The sequence below is a fragment of the Heterocephalus glaber genome, unplaced genomic scaffold (assembly GCF_053883595.1).
Source record: "Heterocephalus glaber isolate CG9 unplaced genomic scaffold, H.glaber_assembly_v1.0 deba00001479, whole genome shotgun sequence".
NCBI classification, from domain to species: Eukaryota; Metazoa; Chordata; class Mammalia; order Rodentia; family Bathyergidae; genus Heterocephalus; species Heterocephalus glaber.
The window spans coordinates 13,013,196-13,030,751 of NW_028258316.1; the positions used below are offsets into that span (position 1 = coordinate 13,013,196).

Genomic DNA, 17,556 nt, shown 5'->3' on the forward strand with positions numbered 1-17,556 from the left:
TTTGGAGGAGGTGAACTGGAGCTGAGTCCTGAATGCTGAAAATGGGCTGAAGTTATTTAGGAGCCAAGGACTTTGGGTCTGTGGTAGAGGGAGTGGTGTGGGCAAAGCACCAGGGCTTTGCATGAAGGTAGTTTGGCTGGATTGCAGAGTGGGAGCAGAATGATAAGAAATGAGGTTGCAGAAGTAAACAGGTCAGATCATGTGCTAGTCTATGGGATTTGGACTTTTTCTTGGAAATGAGCCTGTGCGAGCCATTGCAGAATTTTAAGGGTCTTTCAACTATAGCTGGACTATTTTGAGCAAGAGAATTTAACAAAACACTTCAGGGCTCAGTTTGTTCATCTATACAATGAGGGTGAGTAGAGCTAGTTCAGTGGTTTCCAATCTTTTTTTTTTTGGTACTGAGGATCGAACTCAGGTCCTTGCGCTTGCACAGCAGGCGGCGAAACCACTGAGCTAAATCCCCAGCCCTCCAATCTTTCTAGTGCTATAGCCATGCAGTGGCAGTGTTAGCCTACATAAGATCCTTGTACCAGTGAGCCCAGTGGGATGGGCAGTTTCCAGGGCCCAACCTGTGACTGCTCCTTCCAGCCCCAGTCCTGTCACCTCCACTCCAAAAGCATATTCATGTGTGTTTGGAGATGCCCATTCTAGCATATTGGAACATAACTCACAGCAGTAAGACTTTACTATTAGATGTGTGATTATTTACTTAACATCACTCTGCCTCATTAGTCTTTGCAGTCCAGAAGGCAGGATTGGTGTGTGGCTTACGCCCAGCACATTTTAGGTGGTCAGTATTCATCAAATGAATGATGGAATAATTGCAACAGAGCTCATGGGTCACCGTACTGCTCTAGGATATGGAGTTTGAAAAGTACCCAATTAAACTTTAAAGGTCCTTCTATTTCAGTCTATTGTAATATTCTACAAAGTTGATTTTATGACAAGTAACATATATATGAAACTGGTACTAAAAAGTGTAAACTCACAATCTCTCTAGGCCTCAGTTTCCTCAGGTGATGTTGGACAAGATCATCTCTGACCTCTAGCATTGATGTTCTTGGAGCAAGAACTACTGGGGACTGGGGCAAAAGGTACTGAGCAACAGTGAGTCCTGTTTCCCCATGTGTTATGGGGGTGATGTTGGACAAGATCATCTCTAATTTCCAGCACTGATGTTTTTGGAGCAAGAACTTCTATTTGAGGCTGGGACAAAAGGCACCAAGCAACAGTGTCCCTTGTGTGTCATGCTGTGCAGCTATTGTGGAGTGTGGCAGTTCTGGCTGGCTAGCTTTGACAGAGGTGGGTGGGTAGCCCAGGTAAGAAAAAAGTCATGAACACCAACCAGAGACAAGCTCCATCTCCTTTTGTGAGTACATAGTGAGGTGCTATAAAACATGGTCCATTTAATGAAGGGACTAAGCCAGCCTATGAATTCGGAAGTTTGCTCAGCTCCTGGGTATATAATCTCCCTTCTTCTTTCACTTTTCTTTATTCCACATACACTCAATAATGATGATAACCACAATTGTGAACCCTTATATAATTCTTACCCTGAATCAGGTGCTGTTTTTAAGTGCTTTATACATAGACAGTTTATTTTTGATTCTCCCAATAACCCAACAAAATGCCTTATTATGCCCATTTCACAGATAAGAAAATGGAAGTATACAGGTCTTATCCAATGTCATCCAGGTAGCAAGGGGGAGGGCCAGCCTTTGAAATCGGGAAAATAGGGAATCCATATTGGACCAGTCTCCAGTTCTGTACTCTTCCCACTGTTTCCCACTGACTCTATTGGCAGAGCCGAGGCGAGGGGCTGCAGCTGGAGATATGAACATTCCTTACTCTCCAAGAGCTTCCAGGATGGAGACTGCAAACAGATATTTACATTCTTGCCTGGGAGCAGAGTGGGCAAAGGCATTCCATACGGAGAGGGAACAAAGGTAGGGTATGTGGACCAGGTTTTAGAAAGCAGGATTGGGATGCTGGCAGCTTAGGGAGGATGCAGAGGTTGGAGAGAATTGAAGGAGGAGCCAGCTCAGAGCACATCAAAGGCCATGCCAAGAAGCTTGCACTCCTGCCTGCGTTTGCTCACAGATCGCTTGCCATTTATAGACCCAGCTCTCCTTACCCAGTCTCCTTCCATCTCACGCCAACTCTCTGACAGTTTAGTTTTCAGTCGTATCCATTCTAGGCAGGTCTAATTCAACTGCATCTACGGTGTCAAATTTGTTTCTCAAAGGGAAAATTCACAGATGGTAGTTCTGTAAACTTGTAGATAAGAATAACGTTATTCTCAAATAGCAAAGTCGTGTGTACAAAGTCACCGCTAAAGTTGCAACAGGAAAGGGGATGGTTCCTGGTTCACAATAGAGGCTCCATATTTGTGCAGATGTATGGCCCTCTTCTAGTCATGGGAATTTCTCTTTCCATCCCCAGCCTATTCACTTGCAATTTTGCCATCCTCATTAGAGAAAACCTTAGAGAAAAGACACCATAGAGAATAGATGCCACTGTTGTGAGCCGCCCTCCCTGGAGATGGAGGTTGTGTATGCATGCACAGTGGTGCATGGACACTGCTAACATGAATGAGGGCCCTGAAAAATGTGATCACGGGGCCTTTGTTAATGAATTTGTACAGGCCCCTGTTCTCAGCCCTATTCCAGTATGTGCTTTTTGTTTCAGAGACTCCAAATCACATGTTGTTTCCTTATTTATCCATCTTTTCTTTAGAACATGCCCATTTACTATAATGTATAATATTATTTACTGTTTATTAAAAATCTGATATGAGTCAGGCACATGCCTATAATCCCAGCACTCTGGGAGCCTGAGGCAGAGGGATTTTGAATTCAAGGCCAGCCCGGTCATTTCAGTGACTTACACCCTGTCTCAAGATAAAAAGCAAAACAAAGGGCTGGAGGTATAGCTCAGTGCCAAGACCCTGGGTTCAATCCCCAGGACTGAAAAGAAAAAAAAAGCTAATATGTGCTAGACATTGTACTATTTATGCTCATTAAAAGTTGTATTGAGGGCCAGGAATTTAGCTCAGTGCTACTGTGCCTGCCTCGAAAGTGTAAGGTCCTGAATTCAATCTCTGGTACTGGAAAAACAAACAAACACAAAACAAAAAGTTGTATCAAGCATTTACTATGAATTACTTTATTTCATCCTCATGGCCACCCTCTGAGTCAGATCCTATTTACAGATGAGGAAACTGAAGCTAGAAAGAGGTAGGTACAGCACTAGCCCAAGGCCACGCAGGTGACAAGTGGTAGAGCTGTCCAGGACCTATGCTTCTAGCTAGTGTACAATCCTACACCATCTTCATTGCTCCAACCATGCTCCAAGGAGTTATTCTTTCCTCCTCCTCCTCCTCCTCCTCCTCCTCCTTCTCTTCCCCTCCCACAGGTAGCAACTCAGGAAACTGAGGCAGGCCCGGTAAATAAATGAGAGAGTCAGGCTTCAGACAGCAGTCTGTTTTGTTCCAAAGCCCTATTTAAGTTGTATTTTATAATTCTCTGCTTAGGCCTCCCATTCTTCATCTGACTCAACTCTCAAATGACATTGGAGTCACTCAGAACCAGCAGAGCAATATTGCAAATAGGACTTAAATAAAACACATCAAAATGTATCCTGCCTGGCAGGGAGAGCATTTGGTGCCTATGTCTTCCAGGCTCCATTTTGCTGCTGTGCAGAAGGGACTCCTATGCCACTTGACAAGCCGACTTGCATTGCCCCTCCGTGGAATGTGAGCCCACGATTTGAGTCACTGTCTCAGATTCCTTCTGGAAGAAGGCAGGGTATAAGATGAAAAGTTGGGGGATTTAACCTTCCCTTCCTATCTAGTTTCAATGATAGTCATTGCAATTTATGTCCCAGTTTTTGAAAAGAGCATCATGTTTAAGAACGGTTTATACCCTACTCCATCAAATGTTCTCCTTCAGCAGACATGTTATTTTAACATCTAATCCACAGAATTTTTCCTTTGCAGGTTAAACTTGTCATAACATAAAAATCAACATTCACCACCACTATTATTTGAACAATATGTGTAACAGTTTCATGAATCCATACTAACTTCTTAAACAGTTCTTTAAAAGGCAGTAAATTCTAGGGCTCATGTTCAAGGTATACACTACAAATTATTTTTTTTAACCTGGCGTGGTAATTACTAGGGTTATTTTCCATGTTATAAAACTCCCTGTATTGTGCCTCAATTTTGGTAACATCTTAGACACTGGTTTTGTATCAGCTGTAGCTGAATGCAAAAATTCACTCTTACATTTTATTTTTCTTTAAAATCTATTCCTTGAAAAGAACATGTTGTAAAAGTAATTGACCATTTTTAAGTTCCTGCTATAAAAGGGAGGGATTGTATCCTGGAGTTGGTGTGGGCTTTGAAATCAAGCTGAGGTGGGTTAAAATGCTTGCCACTAAGCGCTGTGTTACTAGACTGATTGCAAACTGAATACAGAATCTCTCAGAGCCTCAGTTTCTTCAGCTGTAACAGTGGGAATGATAGTACACCTTACAGAGTGTTTCTGAGGTATATGAGGGATGTATGTACATTGCCTTCACCCAGCGTTTGACACACTGTTAGTGTTCAGTCAGTGTTAATTCTTTTCCTTTTATTGGGTAGTTACAGACATTGGTTATTTGATCTGTTTTTTTTTAAACTGGAAGAAAAAAATTATTATAGACTTGAATCTGCATATATAGGTTACTTGTTAATTTGGACAGATAGGAACAGTTTATTTGACTCATTTAACAAATATTTTGTGATCTACTCATGCCCATTATGGGCTCTATACAGCAGGTAACATGCCTTTATTTTTTTGTTCTGTTTTTTGGCAGTCCTGGGGATTGAACCCAGAACCTTGGGCATGCTAGGAAGGTGGTTTACTACTGAGCTACATCCTCAGCCCCACAGCAGAAAACAAAACACACAAAGATGGCTGTAGGATAAGGAACAGTTACATTTGGGGTAAACGTCAACTTGATGTGGCCTAGGAGTAAGCATTTTTTTTTTGTACCAGGGAGCGAACTCAAGACCTTACGCTTGCTAGGTAGGCGCGGTGCCACTGAGCTACATCCCTGGCCCAGGATTAAACATTTTTAAATCATGCCAATTGAATTTTTTCTTTTAAAATCAATTAAACTTTTAAAGTTCTATGAGTGTAATTGGATTTTTTAAAACCTCCATCTTAGACCTGGTGCCTATTTTGTGTTTTCGCGAATCACTTTCACACATCACCTTTGGAAACTCATGCATTCTTTAAGCTGTTACAGTGACATCTGTGTCTTGACTTTGAGTTCACAAAGCAAATATGGTGGCGACTTCACAAGGCAGAATTTAGGTTGCGGTGCATGGAATGGAGAAGATGTGAATTTCCCAAGCTGATCTATTTGCTTCTTACTTTCAGCCCTCTCCAAGAACAGGAAAACAGTATAGTCAGATGTGCATCTGAGTCTTGGGCTGTGTCACATAGTGGCTCTGTGACCGAGGCTCCTAATGCCTAGCAAAGCCCTGGATTTGATCCGAGAATTGAAAACAAACAAACAGAGAAAGGATTGGGAATTAACTATTCGCTAGGATTATTCTGAGGATTAAATCATAAAAAATTTTAAAGTGTCTGGTACTTGGGTAAGAATATATTTTGGTTTTCCCTCTGATGAATTTCTGACATCTTAATTACCTTTTATAGTAAAATATTGATAGTGTGAACAGGCAAATAACTTTGCTATTCCTTTAGTTAGTTTGGAACCCCCTTTCTTTGTAGCTGCTGCTCTGAAGCCGAGTCATGTCCCCAAGATCCCTCCACAAAGCTGTTGTCTTGCTGGAGAGAACAATGCACACGTTCCTGTGGTCCAGATGGACTCGCATCTCCCCTTCCAGCTCACATCAAGTGGTGTCTCGTCTTCACAGCTGCCTCTGCTGCCATTTGTGTATGTGTTTGTTTCCCTGGCTGGTTGTGAACCATTATCTAGTAATTTTTATAAATGCTTTGTGAGTCCTAGCAGGCATTTTCGGTAGCTCCTTCTCTTCTCCCATCTGCTTCTCTGTCATCTGAATAAAACTCTCTTATGCTCAATGAAGCTTTCACAATAGGGCAGTTTATCTCCTGTGCAGTCTGCCCTAGGTACAGCTTTACTTTTTCAGTAAGTCCTTCAGCTTATCTGCCTCGATCTCTTATGGCAGCTGCTAGTCATATCTTGTGCTTTATGCTCACTGAGTGATTTTATTTCCCTTTGTGTCAATACTGTGTTTTATGGGGATTTTTAAAAGCAACGATGGACAATTTTCTAGACAAATAACAACAACCACAGCATAGCTTAGTGGCTTAATACAATACAAGTTTATTTCTTGCTCAGGCTGTGGGTCCAACGTGGGTTGGTGGGGTGGGGGGACAGGCCTCTCATCATCTTGATTATTTAGAGACCCAGGCTTCCACTGGACATCTGCTTCCTTGAATCACTGAGAGAAAGGGCACATGATACCTTTTAAAAACCACTCCTCAGGAATGACACATCACGGCTGCTCACATTTCATTCACCAAAGTGAATTATGTGGCCATTGCCAACTTCAGAGGACCTGGGGCAGTCCAGTCGTACTGTGTAGGTGTAAAGAGGAGAACCAGCCTACTCAGCTGTGCTGATGACCACCATGAAGCTATTTGTGTGTAGATAGAAGCTATAAATTACATAGAAATATAGACACATTTTTAAAATGCTCCCATTATACAATATCTATAGTATTTGGCAATTGTGTTTTTAGCAGGGTATCTTTGTGATAGTTTGTATAGATTCATTTCATTTTAATAACAACTAATAGTCCATTTTATGGATGTATCACAATTTACTGGTGGATATTGTTTCCATAGTTTTTCATTGCCATTACAAAGAGTAGTGCAGAAGACACCATCCTCATACATTTAAAGTGTATTTGTGCAAAAACTTCTGCAGGATACATTCCTAGGCACTACTGGGTCACAGGCTAAGGTACTTTCTACTTGGATAGTTCCCATCAAATGGTCACCAACAGTGCTTGAAAGTGATTGTCTTCCCATACCCTTCCAATACTGTATACTGTTAGCCTTCTACATCTCTGCCAAACTGACAGACAAAAATGTTTTTAAAATTTACTTTTCTCTGATTGTCAAGTTTGAGCTTTTTGCATAAGCTTATCAGTCATTCATGTTGTTTCATCTGTGAAATGACAATATCCTTTGTCCAAGCATGATTTGGCTTATGTTTTATGTTTATGCTCTTTCTTATTGGTTTGTAAATATTGTGGATAATTTTTAATCTCATATGTATTGTAAAAATTTTTCCTGCTTTTCATTTAAATATCTAACAGATAATCATTTACCTTTTATGATGTTATTATAATTAATTTTTTTCCTTCTTATTCACTAAAAACAGCCTTAATTATTATTAGCTTGTTAACCTATAAGGGCAGAAGAAACCCACAATTCTACCCTCAGGTGCTATGAAACAGTAGTGAATTAATCTCGGTGGAGAGCCTTAGAGACTTGGATTTCCACAGAACTGGGTATTGTATGTGAAATTTTTTTTTTTGAATATAAAACTATTTATTGACCACTACTCACCATTATTTACAATAAAGTAAACAATATACAGTAGGATAACATTTTGACTACTACAAAGTTATTTTTCTGGCTTCTGCTGAAACAATAACCTGAATACTGAAGATTGAGCCTACATGTAAGGAACGAGTTGGGGTCAAGAAAAACATGCAGGTCAATAATTTAGATTATAAGTTTGTTTACTCATTCATTCTAGCAGGTCCTAAATTGTGACCACCTCTAGCCACTCAGGTTTCCATGAGCCAAGTCTTAGACATCCACAAATCCTGACTTTGTGTACAGATTTCAACTTGTTGTAAGGGAATGGGTCGTGAGTAACCCTTAATGTTCCCTTAACAAGTCTTCCTTAGCTAATTCAAACAAACTAGGTTGACTAGTTACCTTATTTGGGTGAGGAAGTTGTTGGTAGTGATACAATTTTTCAGGAATTTTGCAAGCAAACTGCTATATTTTTGTAACTAAACACACAGATAATGGACTCTGGTATGGCTGCTTTGAAAATACCCACTTAAAGCTGACCAGTTAACCACAGAATCATCTATTTAACTTGAAAAAGTTAGGGCTTCAGGAAAACTTTCAGTTTAGCTGTGATTTATTTCTTAGGTTGCTCAGAATGATATCATCTCAAACATGAGCTTATCACCCAGTTTTTGTTTTGGTAAATGTTTAACAACAAAACAAAAACCATTTATGTAAGTATTTTATTTATACACACACAAACAAAAAACTCAGAATGGTCCTTAAGCATGTGAACTAAAAATGAGTTCTGTTTTTGATAATATGGATAATTTTCCCAATATTTAGAAAAGCAGAGAAAATATATCAGGCTATTAAATGCTGTTTTCTGATAAAGGAAGCAACTACAGAAAGCTTTTTATTTGTTCAAAGTAACCAGGGCTATTGATGCAAAACAAAACCCAACAACTTCCCCAAATACTTTCAAAACCAACATATTAAACTTGATTTTCATTAGAATGCTGTTTTTTTCACACTAGTGAATCAAACACCAAGACCCATTTTATATATATATATATATAAATGATGTAAGTTACTGAGCTTCATCTTCTGCACAAGAATGCCAAGTTAGTCTCTCTTCATAAAAAGCAATTACAATCTGAAGACATTTCATATTTGCCTCTTTTGCCAACACCAAGTCAGCCTCATCTGAATCTTTCCATTTCGTGAGAAACATCAATTCTCCACTACTGTCTGTGGCACCAATTATTCGTTCAGGATCAAGACCTCTAGCAAGTCCTCTAGGTTTGTCAGCAGCATCTCTTTTCTTCTTTGATTTGCTATCATCAGATTCACTGTCAGATAAAGATTTTCTTTTTGTACTGTCTTTTTCTTTGCCAGCTTTTTGAGAATTAAGAAATGCTTTAATTCTGGACAATCTAAATTTTCTTCAGGTTCCCATGTATTGTCAGCATCTGTAAATCCCTTCCACTTCAGAAAATACTCCACCTTCCCATTTACTACACGACGGTCCAGTACTTTTTCTACCACAAATTCTTCAGGCTCTGCTTCCTTAACTTTTTTACTTTTTCCATTTTGTTTCTTTCCCATTTTTTGCAATGTAGTTTTATTGGAGGCCATTTTTTATTGCAGACTTGCAGAGCTATTATTCACTGTCTGGGATGCTCTCATCGCGGGTCCGCAGCATCTCGGCCTGCGCGCCTGCAGCCGCACTCACATCCGAGGCTGTATGTGAAATTTTTGCACTCATTTACCTTACTTGACTTTGACTTGGTACAATAAAGCGGTAGATGTTGTGATTTCTATTTCACAGATGTGAGTGTGATATGGAGTAAGATTTGGGTTTAATGGGTTGTCACATTTGAGTCATGTAAGTGTCATGTATGGCAAAGTCAGTGTCCAGTCAGTGTTGTCTGTTTCAACTTCTCATCTCACCAGAGTGTTAGAGATACAGTGGAGAATGAGAGGCAAGCTCTCCCAGCTCTGCTTCCACATCTATTCCGGTGGACTGCATCACCCATCCTAAGAGAGGGTAAGGTCCTAGTGTTTACTAAAGTCACTCAGTGCGAGAGTGGGCTTTGAGCCCACTGGATGTTAGTTTTGTTTAAAAAGCACATTTGTCATGTATATAATCTTTGTGTAGCACTTAAGGTATTCAAAATTTGGAAAAAATTACAAAAACATTTGTAATCCTATCGTCAAGATGCAACGATTGTTTTCATGTTGCAGAATTTCTTTCTAGAATTTATTCTGGAAAGTGCTGGCAGAGTAACTCAGTGGTGCAGCACCTGTCTTTCATGTGTGAGGCCCTGAGTTTCATCCCCAGCAGAATAAAGGAAGGAAAGGAGGGAGGGAGTCATAATGGATAGAAGGAAGGAAGGAAGAGGCAAAAGAAAAAAATTTCGGGGTATATGTTTTACAAAACGAATAGAATTTTATTTTATTTATTTTTTTATTGATACCGGGGATCGAACTTGGGTCCTTGTGCTTGTGCAGCAGGCAGCGAAACCACTGAGCTAAATCCCTGGCTCTGGATAGAATTTTATTATGTTAATAGTAATACTTGCATTGTAATTTAAACCTTTTCTGTTGCTATGATTTTCATAAATATCACTTTAATTGCTGCAATATGTTATCCAATGGGATGTATATATATTTTTTCTATTAGTAAATGATTACTTTTAGTCCTGTATTAAAAATCACTCTGGAATGCTTCTTTCCTATATTTTATATTATTTTCTGTTTTTTGTTGTTTATTTGTTTGTTTTTGAGACTGAGTCTCACTACATACCCAGGCTAGCCTTGAACTCACTATGGCCTTGAACTTGTGGTGATCTCCCTGCTTCAGCCTCCTGAGTGCTGGGATTATAGGTGTACACCAGCAGGCCTGGCTTCATATTATTTTCTTTTTGTTTGTTTGGTTTTTTGGTACCAGGAATTGAACTCAGAAGCTTGCACTTGTGAGGCAGGCAGCAGAACCACTGAGCTAAATCCCCAGCCCATGGCTTCATATTATTTTCTTATGTTTACAGTGCACGATGTTTATGTTCATCTTAGGGAATAGGTACACGTATAAGACAACTTTCCAAAAGTGAAATCATTGGGGCTGAGGGCATGTGCATTTAAGGCTTTTGGAATTTCTTGCTAAATTCCTTTCCAAATAAGTTTTAACAACTTATACACAGCCCTCAGTGTGTGACAGTTCCTATCTGTGAGTACTTACTTTTGAAGACTGTAATGACAAATACTGGAGAAGAGAGTGAAACACCTGAATCTCCTCCAATCTCTGGGTCTTGTCCTCATCAAATACTTGATTCTAATCATAGTTCAGAGCAGGACATTTTAGTTGGGCTCTTTTGGTGTAGCCACTACCTCTAAATTGAAACAGCCATATCGAAATGTAAACATTCTTTAATTTTCAAATTATGTGTTCAGTAGACATGATTTTCTCTTCATCCTAGATCTCTCCACTTCTAACTCCTTTCTTCATCCCTGAGGAAAGGGTTTAAATATTTCATATATTGGATAATGAAACAGCTAAATGTTTCACTAGGTTATTTTTTTTTTTTTTAGATTTTTATGTCTGGGTAATAAACAGGATATGTTAAGAGATGTATTAAAATGTCATAACATCATTACATTTTAGGGAACTGAAAATGAAATCTACAATGAAAGATGACTTTATACCTATGAGGATGTTCATAAAAAATAAAACAGATAGCAAGTATGTGGAGAAATTAGAACTTTCATACATTCTTGGTGGGAATGTAAAATGGTGCAACCATTTTGAGAAACAGGCTATTCCTCCAAATGTAAAAATTACTACATTCTAGTAATTCATTCCTCATTGTGTACCCAAGAGAAATACATCTGTTTACACAAAAACTTGTATTCTAATTTTCTTTTTTGATACTGGGGATTGAATTGTGTCCTAATTTTCATAGCACCATCATCCATAAGCCAAAAGTGGAAACCACTCAGATGTCCATCAATTGATAGATAAATAAGATGTGGTTAAAAAAAAAAAAAAAAAGATGTGGTATAGCCAGGCAGTGGAACATTATTCAGCCACGAAAAGGAATGAAGTACTGATACATGCTACAACATGAGTGAATCTTGAAAACATTAGACTTTATGAAAGAAGCCAGTCACAAAAGACCATATATTATGTGATTTCACTTGCCTGAGATGTTCAGAAAATAGGACAATATGTAGATATGGAAAGTAAATTAGCGGTATCCTAGAGCTGTGGGTGGGGGAAAATTTTGGTGGGGGAAGTAGGGAGTGACTGTTGGTGGATATAGGATTTCTTTTGGAGGTGATAAAAATGTTCTAAAATTGAGTGGGGTGTTGTTAGCACAACTCTATGAATATGCTAAAAACCATTGAATTATACACTTTACCTGGGTGAATTGTATGGTATGTGAATATATTGCAATAAAGCTGTTTAAACTGTCTTATCCTCAACCAGCTCTCATCACTTAACAATACTTGTTTCCTTGGTAGTAATTTGAAATATGCTTCAGGGACTTAAGTTCAGTGCCCCTGTTGTTAATTCTATGTTGCAATAATTGGCTGTTACTGATACTCAGACTCTCTGGACACCTTTATTTGTTGGAATCCTGTCTTAGGAGCAGAGGTAAAAGTACTCCAGACTCTTCATAAGAATGAATATTATTTTTTAGTCTGTGGGGGGGCATAGTTTGTATATTTGCCTGAAGACTAAATTTCAGACTACTTATGAAGGCCCCATATGAAGCTTTCCATGACTCAAGCTGCAGTATATCTTGCTGTTGAAGCCAGGGGTTTTGCACTTACACAGGGTTTGAAATGATTCGCTCTGTAACTTTTGGTATATTTTACTATGAGCCTCAGTTTCTTTATTTATGAGTATGATGCAGTCATACTTCATGGAGTTGTTTGTTGGTAGCATAAAAAGATGAAATCATGTAAAGTATTTAACCTATGATGCTTGGTACACAGCTGAATTTTTATTAACATCTGGGCCTATGTTTCTCTAGACTTCATGCTCCTTTACTGGTGCACTGTGCATTACCAACACCAAGCTATGTGTGGTTCTCTGAGCCTTGGTGCTCTCTCATTCCTCTTTAACTTTGTTATGTTTTTCCTTCTCCTTACAGTGTCCCCTGCCTTTATTTGGCTATTTCTGGCACATCCTTCAAGGACCAGGTCATGGCTCCTCTTTTTCATAATCTTCCCTGACTCTTACACCCATTCTGCAGGCTTGGCTAAGTACCCTTCCTTTGTCACAGTATTTTATATGTATCTCAATTTGTTTACTTTTTTCAAAGAAACAACTTTTGGCTTTATTGATTATTTCTATCATTTTTTTCTCCGTATTTTTTTTTTTCTGGTATCAGGGATTGAACTCAGGACCTTGTGCTTGCCAGGCAGGCACAGCACCACTGAGCTACATCCCCGGCTCTATCATTTTTTTTTCTATTTCATGAATTTCTGCTATTTATTATTAATTTTATTATACTTTTAAAAAACTTTATTTTGTTCTTTTTCTGATATTGAATTGGGTGCTTTTCTAATAAAAGCTTTCAAGACTGCAAACTGGACCACAAATACTGTCCTAGATGTACCATGGATTTTGTTATGTAAGTTTAAAAAATTACCTTTTAGTTCTGTGTATTTTACATTTTCATGAAGATTTCTTCTTTGAACCATAGGTTATTTAATTTGTGACTTTTAAATTTTTTTCTAGACACATGAGTTGATTTCCACTTATCTTCTTGTTATTAATTTCTATCTTAATTGCATTGTGGTTATACGATGTTCTTTCTTTTTTGTTTCTTTTTTCTTCCCTCTTGCCTTCTGTCCATTTTTCCTTCTTCCTCCTCCTTCTGTTTTTAATTTTTTTGTTTCATGGCCTTATATGTGGTTTATTTTTACAAGTTGAAAAGAATGTACATTCTCTAGACACTGAATTGCAATATTTTACATATGTATATTAGATTGACTTGTGAAATCCATTATACAAATTTTATAGCTTTAATTTTTTGTCTTGCCTATTCATTAACTGAAGACTTATGCTAACATTTCCCTATATGATTGTGGATGTCATATATCTTTTAAATTGATTTTTCCTTTTTCCTTTTCATCCTGTACTATTCTAGAAGTTATGCATTTAATTTCTATTCTAAGATTTTAGCCTAGTACATTTAATATGTGTGTATAATATTGAAAAGAAAATGTCAGAGAATTATTACTAAAGTTAGCATCTTTACTCCCTTCTTTACAATACAAGGGTCTAGGGATCCTTTTTCATTTTGACCATATCTCTTATATGTGTTTGTTAACCAATATTTGAGTTTTAGTTTATTTTATCCTTATTTTTAAACTTTAAAGGCTAGATAATTATTATTATTTTGCATAGTTTCAGAGTCTTTTAGATTTACTTACATTTATCCTTTTCTTTATTATCTTACTTTACAACTTAGACCTTCTTCGAGAGGTCATTTTTTTTCTCTTAGAAGTAATCGTTTAGAAGTTACTTTAGTGAGATACTATTTGTAATAAATTTTGTCAGCTTCTGTCCAAATTACCTTTGCTTTGTCCTCATTTTTGAAATACAGTTCTATGCAGTTCTGTGTGGTTAGTTATATGATATCAGTACTTGGAAGGAATACCACTGTTTTCTCACTTCCATTTTTGCTGTTGAGAAGTCAGCTAATTTTTCTTTTGCTAGTTAGGTGTTTTTTTCTTTTTTAAGACAGGCAACAGAACCACTGAGCTAAATCCCCAGCCCTGTTTTTTCTTTTTTGGCTGCTTTTTAAAACCTTCTCTTTGTCTTAGATGTCCTTGGTGTCACTAATTCATTTCTAGGAGAGGATTTCTTTTTATTCTGTTTGGGGTATGTTGGGATTCTTGTTTCTGAGGTTTGATAGTCCATCAATTCTGGAAACTTTTCACACATTTTCTTTTTCAGTATTGTCTCTCATCCAGCTTTCTTTCCTCTCTTTGTGGAATTCTGATTTGAGTGTTATACCTAAATCAAACATGTCTCTTGGAACTTTTAATCTCTGGTAATGCTTTGAGGCTTGTCTGAAGTAATGGTCTTCATTCTGTGCAGGTGCCTCAGAGGGTCCTACTAACTCAGAACACTTGAATTTTTTAGTATTAGATTTCTCAGGTTGTAGGCACAGTAGGAATTCTAACTCCAGAATTGTATCAGGAAGATAAAATGGTTAGATACTCTGAAGGGAGAATTTTTCCTTTTATTTCCCCTTGCCTAAGCGAAGACCAAGACAAAGCATGATTTCTTCTAGTTCACTTACATAGAATGTGGACTTTCAGAGAGCTGGGCTTAGTATAAGAATTTCCAGTTTGCTTCTCCCCTTCCAGCAGGAGCCAGACTACATTCTGAGGCCAGACCATTGCCTAAATGTACAGGAAACAAGATAATTACGCTTTTCTTTTAAGATCACTCTAGTGCTCTATGGAGAATGGATTACAGAGGGCTTTAAGAATGGAGGCAGGGAGGCAATGTTATTGCAGGCCTCCAGGGAAACGTGATGTCACCTGGGACAAGATGCAGATGGATAGGGAAGGTTATTGATGGAGACAGTCTGTCTCTTCCCCTAGGCTGTAAGATATTCAGTATCAGGGAGCTTGTCTTACTCATCTCTGAGTCTCCTGATGCCTGGCATATTCACAAATGCTAATTAAATTGAACTATCATATCACTAATGGTTCTTGTGCTATTTTTTTTTTTTTGACTACCTTCAAAGTGACTATTTTCTTTATAGGGAAATGACACCAAGGGATTCCAGGCAGTGAACTCATGGCTGTCTCTGGCATTGCAAAGATCAAGCCAGAAATAGGGAGCCAGCTGTTTGTAAGTCCTTGAAAGCCTTAGGTTTGGCAGGGTTTATTTTCCATGATAACATAGCTTTCTTTAGCCTGTGCACTTGTTCCTTTCTCAGTAGTTTCTGTCTGAGACTACTTACATAAAACTTTACCATCTTACTGGATTTTTATGACATTTTCTCAGAAATTACTAAACTTTAGGACTCTCTTGGCACATTGCAAAGATATTCCTCTAATGGTATGTTATAGCTGTGAAAACTTCTTACTCCTAAGGCGTTCTTGTTGGAAAAAGTGCTCTGTGTCTACTAGGGAACAAAGGGAGGGGTAGATGGTCCTGGCTGTGTGACAGTTTCATAAGCTTTAGCTGGCCACTGAGGACTGCTGCTGTAAGTCTTTATGCAATACCGTTCCACTATTATGAGCAGAAGTATTTCTAGAAGTAGTGCTGGAAAAAAACATACATATGCAATTTTTAAATTTTGAGGCCTGGAAGAGCTTCATTATTCTTCAGCAAACATATGTTGAATGTCTGCTATACCCACAGCCTGTACAAAGCAGTGTGGCTAAAGATAATATCAGACGCTGCCTCTGTCCTTGAACCAGGGCCACTACTGGCCTATACTGTCCTGTTGCACATAGTAGAAAAAGGTGCCCCTTTCTCTGGGAAAAATATTAATTTAGTTAGTCTACTATTTGTTATAATGGAGTATTAATAAGTGAATTAGTTATTAAATAATTACATAGTATTATAATGAAGACTTGTTGATTTCAACTTGGAATTCACAAATGTCCTAGCATAGTGACCAGAGAGGTGATTGAATTGCAATATGGAACTTCAAATTTAACCAGCACACTAATAACAAAGAGGGATTTAGATCTAGAAACCTGCTAGATCAACAAGGTCTTCTGATTATCAAGTGTCAAAGGGAACAATACACTCTGGCTTGTTGAAATAAGACATTCAACTGCCATCTGCCATAAAATTGTTATTGTAAATATAAAATCACTGAAAACTAAAATAATCTGGTATTTGTTTCCTGAAATAGACTATTTCTCAATTCCTAGCTTAAACCCTTTTATTATGACAATATGTAAATATTATACAATAATTAATAGAATATACCACTTGTTGTAGGTTAAAAATAAGTATAAAAATATTCTAAGTTGGGCACATGCCTATCATCACAGCTACTTCAGAGGCTGAGGCAGGAAGACCATTGAACCCCCTTTTCACTCATTTTGGCCATTAAATACCTTGTCAACCTTCTTTCAGGATTCCAGCTACTTTCTGGATAAATGAGACAGTCTGGGTCCAGAATGGTGAGATGTTGCTAGGTTTAAATAGACCACATTGATCTTCTTTCTTCCTGTCTACAACTTCCTCTCTCTCCTAGTGTCAGTTTAAACCTTACTTTCTCCAGGAATCCTTTCCTGGTTCTTTGTTCCCCAACTTGGTTACATGTTCTTTCTTGGTGCTTGCCTTTCATAGAATGAATGAGCTTTATTTTTATTGAGTGTTCAAACTCCGCCCCCTCATTCCACATACCAGATTTTAAATTTAACCAGTGCAGGGACCCCATCTGTCTTGCTTACTGTTGTTTATTATTGGATCCTCACACTCCAGGGCACAATGCCTGACCTATTGTATAATCAGATTTTGATAAATATTGGCTAGAATAATTTTTTCATTCATTCTTCAAACATTTTCTCAGCCTGCATTTTGTGCCATGGTCCCTGCCAAGCACTGGGCAAACAGACATAGCATGCCATGGGGCTCTCTGCTTAGGGAACTCCCTGTCTACAGTCAAGATGATACAATGCAGCAGTGAGAAAGGGCAGCACAAGAGGAGGGGCAGCTGGCTCAGATGCAGGGCTCTTCTAGGAAGGGCCTTTGAGTGAGTCGGGGGTGAGCCAGGATTCAGGCAACAGAAGCAGAAGCAGAACTCAGACAGGGCCTTAGCCAGGATGGTGGCACTGTGACAAGCTAGAACACAGGGCCTGTGGGAGATTGCAAACAGTTACTCCACCTGGAGTGCAGGATAGGAGTGGTGGGAAGGAACCTGAGAAGTACGCAGGAACCAAGTGACAGAGCTGTGCTGCACACTGAGAGTTGGAAGTCACCAGAAGA

General features: G+C 38.4%; 1 protein-coding gene and 1 pseudogene across 2 annotated transcripts in view; one reads left to right on the top strand and one right to left on the bottom strand.

The window, feature by feature from the left end:
• Ttll11 (tubulin tyrosine ligase like 11) overlaps positions 1-17,556 on the top strand; it is a 255,941-nt gene that overhangs the window by 2,737 nt on the left and 235,648 nt on the right. The window lies entirely within an intron of this gene.
• On the bottom strand, positions 8,491-9,276 carry LOC106009791 (chromobox protein homolog 3 pseudogene; annotated as a pseudogene).